Below are 6,034 nucleotides of genomic sequence, written 5' to 3' on the forward strand. Positions count from 1 at the left end.
CTTAATTATTGATCATGTTAAAAATAAGTATACCTAAAAGTTTTATGCTATGTTTCTAGATAGCATGTCGTGTGCTAACTTTAGCACAATTATTTGTTAAATCTTATTATTTTTAGGTGACTTATACTTTATTTCTAAATGAGTATACTTAGTACTAACTTGAATATGATAATGCTGAAATAAATAAATAAAAAGAAAATTTTCATAATTTTTTTATAAGAGAGGAAATATTAAAGTTTTTTATTTTATTTATAAAAAATTCTTAAAGTCAAGACTTAGACTTGAATGAAAATAAAGGTAAATAATGATTTTGTATCTTATACGAGTGGATGTTAAATTCTACCATCTTAATGGTATTATATTTAACAGGTAAACTCTCAAATTGTTCTTAAATCTTATTAATCTGTATTTGCAAAATTAAAAGAAAAAAAAATACATACATACTTACGGATGGATGCATATATGACTTTCCAAACTTGTCGTTACATTTTTTACTTTATTTTGATTTGATCCAACTTTACTGATTTAACGAAGTTAAACTCATTAAAAAATCACAAATATAGTAATATGCGAACATAGAAAACTAGCAACTATAGTAATACATAAAGGGCGAACTGGCACTTACCACAAACTGTGGTAAGTGCTTTTGAACCACAAAGTCTACTTTACCTGAAAAAATTGCGGTGTTTCCTCCCATAGACCACGCATATCTTGAAGTGGTTGACTAGAAGTTTGCATATTTAGTGTGGATTGAAGTTTATGCTTGGCTAGGATTTGACTGGATCTGTTCTTTTTTCTACTATTTTTCATTTATATTTGTTAATGTTAGGCTTTGTCCTATTAAAAAGGCTAAGCAAATTGGGTTTCTTCTATGGAATGCATTTATTTGACAACTTTGGTTATTCCATAATGGAGCAATTTTAAAAATAGTCAAATTTTTTCATAGATTTGTTGGATTCAAGAAAAATTAGATTGGTGTATTGATCCTATTGACACATGGTCGCACACGGGTCAAAATACACCTAATTACTATAGTACGGGGTAAGCAACTAGGGTCGTTTCTCAAAGAATCACAAGGACAAATTAATCTATTTAGAGAGTATATAAAACGGGAGTTTGTTTATAAAAGAAACCAAAAATGTACTTAATTATAATTAGAATGAAGAGTGAACAAAAATTGAAATTCCAATCCAAGAATTAAGAAGAAAAATGACTACTCTATCACTGGATTTTTAAGAGAGTACATCAACAAACAATTCGGTAGTTAACAATGAATCCGAATGAAACCTCAATTCGAACTCAGCATTCACATGAAAACCTTCATGCATTCGATTAGCACATAATTAATTAAAATTCAAAAAACTCTAGAACCTAATTGAATTGTGCCAATTTAATTTACTAATGCCATTAATCGTAATTTTCAAACCTAAAAATCCAATTCATGTTCCTTAAAACTCAATTGCATACATCAATCGAATAATATGTAATCAACCAGATGCATAATCATCAATCACAACGAATAACTTCAATTCGAAAATATAATTAGCAAAAAGAGAAAATAAGGAAGAGATGAAACTGAAATTATTATTGAATTTGTGCCAATGTGAGATCAATCCTCAAGAGTGTCACGTCCCTTTTAATCCTTGAATTAGATGGAAATCTAAGCCTCCATAGATGGAGGGAAACAATTTTTATAGGGGACAGAGAGCGAGAGAGAGAGAGAAGAGCCAAAAAAATTAAATTCAAAAATTCAAAATTTCGTTCGTCACTTTGTTCCATTTTTTCAGCTATGAAAACGACCTCTTTTTGGTTCGTGGCCTAAAGGATAATTGTAGCCTTAGATGTCAGCTTCAAAACGCTACTGAAATGGGCTTAATCGGATGTTTATGGACTGAGATATGGCCCAAATACTGCACCTTGCTCAGGATCTGCAACTGCAGCGTTCTGACTTTTTACAGGCCCAGTTTCAGCTTCTTATCATCAGAACTGGTTTCTGACCTCTACATAGGAATTGTGCACCTTTCTCTTAGCTTTCTTAAAAATCAAGAATCACAATGAAAGGAGTTCTACAACTCAAGATATGGTCTAGAAACCAAAACAGTATCAAAATTTGCCAAATACTGAAAAAATTAAATAAAGTCCAAATAAAATTCAAACATCATAGAATGATTCAATTCAACCAATTAGGCACAAAAGAGGATTAATGAGCTAAGAATTAGAGAAAATAATATTATAAAAATCTAATTGATCAATCCTATGTAATGTTTTGAGTAATTAATTTATATGTTATGGTAATGTATTTAACTCATCCTGTATGTTTTAGTAATAAGACAGCCAAGTTATAATATAAGTTGTTTTCTCACGAGGGTTGTGGTTATTGTACCTTAGATGAGAGTGTTGTCTGATCTTTTGATGCATATGGATTAGATTAAGTTCATACTCCAATAAAAAAAAATTATTTATAAAAATATTTTATTAAAATTAATAAGTCATAAAATTAAACTTCCTAGTAAAATACCTACCAAACATTAATTTAAAATTGTATCCCATGCAGCCTCTATTGTTTCACAAAATAAAATAATATAAATTAATATCTTAAAGGTACTCATTAAGAAATTAATTAAGACTTAAAAATAAACAAAAAATATTAACTTGATCCTATAATGTCAATGGATATCTTAATATATGATTAATAAAAAATTCATTGTCCTAAATAAACTTATTTGTGAATAAAATTATAAAATACAATTGTCAAGCAATTACACTAAACAGAAAATATCCATAAAAAGAAAAAATTGGGGAGCAAAGACTTCACAAATCCCAATTCACCATTAGACAAGCAAATAGAACAATACAATTTGTTGGCCCAATTAAGCAAGTACTCTACACCCAAAACCTAGAAAGAAGTTATTGTAAAATTGACTGATTTATAGGAAATATAAAAGAATTGTAAAACGGAGACAACAATGCCTCCTCTGATTTGGGCATTGCCTAAAATGGGTACACTGAGTGGAAAGTGCACTAGTTCTGGGGTTATCTCTGCACCAAGTTTGGAACCATTATTGTGTCTGGGGAAACATGTATTGTGGTAAATAATTGGAGTGTGGTTGTATCTGCTTGAAATCTTCCACTGCATGGTGGGGCAAGTGCCAGTCTCTATCATAATAAACAACTTGTCTAGTCATGAGTGCAGCACGGTTCTCTGCTATCAATTCACGTAATGCTTCACTGCATCTTATAGAGAGATCAGCGTGAGAAAGCCGAGATTCACTCCCATTTGACAGAAGAGAAAGAGCACACCTTTCTGTTCATCATCAAATTTAATCTCAATCAACATATTCTTGTCTTTCAATTAGGAACATAACGTGTTCAATATGCCTTAATCAAGTTTGTCGTATGTCAAATCAGTGTAAGCTATGCGCGTTTGTTCAGTCATGTCATCTATTCCAGTTACCAAGATTATTGTGCTAATCAACTCCTATGTTATGAATATTATGATTTCTCAATGTTCATTTTAATATTATTTGATAAATAATGTAATTCTAAAAATATTTACAGAATTATAAAGTTTTGCTTTTTATTACTTTCTTTCATTTACTTACATATATAGATTTCATGTGAATGAAATAATTTTTTTCAATTTTTATAATTTTTACTCTACTTTTCTTTTCATTTAGTTTCCATAATGTTATAACTCTACACAAATAGTTGCATATAAAGTTTTTCTTCTTAGCTATATATAACCTATATGTATTTATGCACGGTTGAGGGGAATAATTTAGTACATTAATTTCATAGTTCATCGTTACTAAAATAGACATATAGTATCGGTTCCACTTATTCAAAAAAATATACATGAGGATATTATTCTTCAGCTTCTTAATTATCGCAAAATATTAAAATGAGCAAATTTGCATTGATCTCCCAAATCCCAATTGTCACCATGTGCATAATAACAACGTAGACTGCTAAAATTTCTATCTCGTAGTATATATAAACTAGAACAAGTGCTGGTGATGTTGCGCACGAGAGAAATTAAGACTAACAAACAAAAACTTTTCAAATAACATTCATGACTCGTAAGACTATTATAGTAAAAGTGGGCAGCATTTAATTTGAGCAAGAAAAACTATCACCAATGATCGACATGTTTGTATTACATAAACAATTTAATATAGATATAGATAATGTACTCTTTATCCGAATTAACATCACCTTATCGTATTAATTAGCAATATAAGAGAATCTTAGTCTTGTTCAAATCCTTTTGATTTCAAATGCTGAATGCTTGGTACCTATTTCAGCTATGCTTTTTCAAGAAACTATTAACGAATAGAAAGCTTGAAGAACTTTGTAGATGGTGAATATATCAACGCAAATTTATAGTTTATACCTTGTGTGGAATTCCTAGAAACAGAATAATGAGAGCTCTTTCTTCTTCGCTCATTATGGCCGGCTAGTCTCCTCCTACAACTCCTCTTTGAATTGTCGAACTCTGACACCACATGAAACCTAAACCCAATTGCCAAATAATCTCTCCAGTAACTAAGCAAATGTATAACTAATCCACGAAAATAAGATATACTTTTTGTAACAACAGCCCAAATTAAAAGTTATTTTCTGTTAAAATTAACTCTTTAAATTAATTTTAAATAAATAAAATAGCAATAAATTTTTAATTTTTGATTTTTAAATCTTTTAAAATAAGCTTAATGTTTATAAATTTTATAATTTGAAAAGTCTTTCTACCATCCCACGATGATATAACATGCATGTAATAATAATGTCAACCATACATTTTAATATGATAAAAAAAAAGGACATTTAAATATATATTTAATTTTTTAACATGTATCGGAGGATACTTGATAAATAATTAATTAAATGATAAATCTATATTATAAAAATTATAATATTTAATGTTATTAATATATTAAATTTAGTGATATATATTTTGTTTAGTATCCATTAATATATATTTATATTCATTAATTTTAAAGAGTATTTTAAAATTTAATAAAAAAATAAAAAGTAATTGAATATAAGAAAAGTGAAGACAACGATAACGTCACCTGCTACAGAGCTGACAGAATCTCTACTCCAACCCTAAGACCACAACTTTGGTTGCCTTGGAATGCATATCGCAAACTCTGTGCCTCCGATAGTACTCCTTCACGGTGCACAGTGCCACGTGGCACCCCTCTACCTGACATCTCGGAACCAACCCAAACGGCGCCGTCTTGCTTCTTCCATACAAGGCTTTGCCTCTCTTATAGTTATCGCCGGACACGTGTCGCTCATCCAGCGGCGTACCATTATTAGCAGCATCATTGTTAGCGTCCTCCAAGTAATGTCTCTTACCAAGATGCAATTGCAAACACGTGAGATGAGGGTCTGCCTGCACGAGCCACCCATCGCCACCGTACAGAGGTGGCTGGCGGTGGTGGTGGACGGTGCTCTCCGCCGCAGAGGAATCCCACGATTGTTGGTCTTTGATATGGTTGTTAAGAGGGAACATGTTGTTGTGTACAAAGTCCATCAGTTTCTAGATAGGGTATGAATTATTACAAAAAATGGTAGTTTATGAAGAAAAGAAGGATATGCGTGGATGTGAGTGAAGTGTGTTTTGTTGATGATGATGCATTGTTGGTGCAAAAGAGGAAAGAGAATCTCAGAGAATGATTTGTAGCTTTCTTTTTCTGTTTATGGCTGCAAAGCTTCTCACTGAGTAAAGACTACAGCACCAGACAGAGGGAGAGACTTGCGAGACATTCGTAATCAATGCAAACTATAATTTTTCTTATATACATATAATTTCTTTTAATGTGTGCTTAAGGTATATATTCAAAATATTACATATATTTTATTAAATATTTTAAATTATTATAGAAAAACGTATAAATAATTTCATTTTTCGTAAAATATTTTTATTATTAAGTTCTAAATGGAGACATACATTAAAATTTAATAATAAATATTTTTTTTATAAATGTAATACACTTTAACATTATTTTTAAAATAATTTATTATTTTT

General features: G+C 30.2%; 1 pseudogene; it reads right to left on the reverse strand.

The window, feature by feature from the left end:
• Positions 1-3,059: 3,059 nt before the first annotated feature.
• On the reverse strand, positions 3,060-5,539 carry LOC113850833 (annotated as a pseudogene).
• Between the last annotated feature and the right edge of the window lie 495 nt (positions 5,540-6,034).

This window comes from Abrus precatorius, unplaced genomic scaffold, assembly GCF_003935025.1.
Source record: "Abrus precatorius isolate BTA unplaced genomic scaffold, Abrus_2018 Scaffold9, whole genome shotgun sequence".
NCBI classification, from domain to species: Eukaryota; Viridiplantae; Streptophyta; class Magnoliopsida; order Fabales; family Fabaceae; genus Abrus; species Abrus precatorius.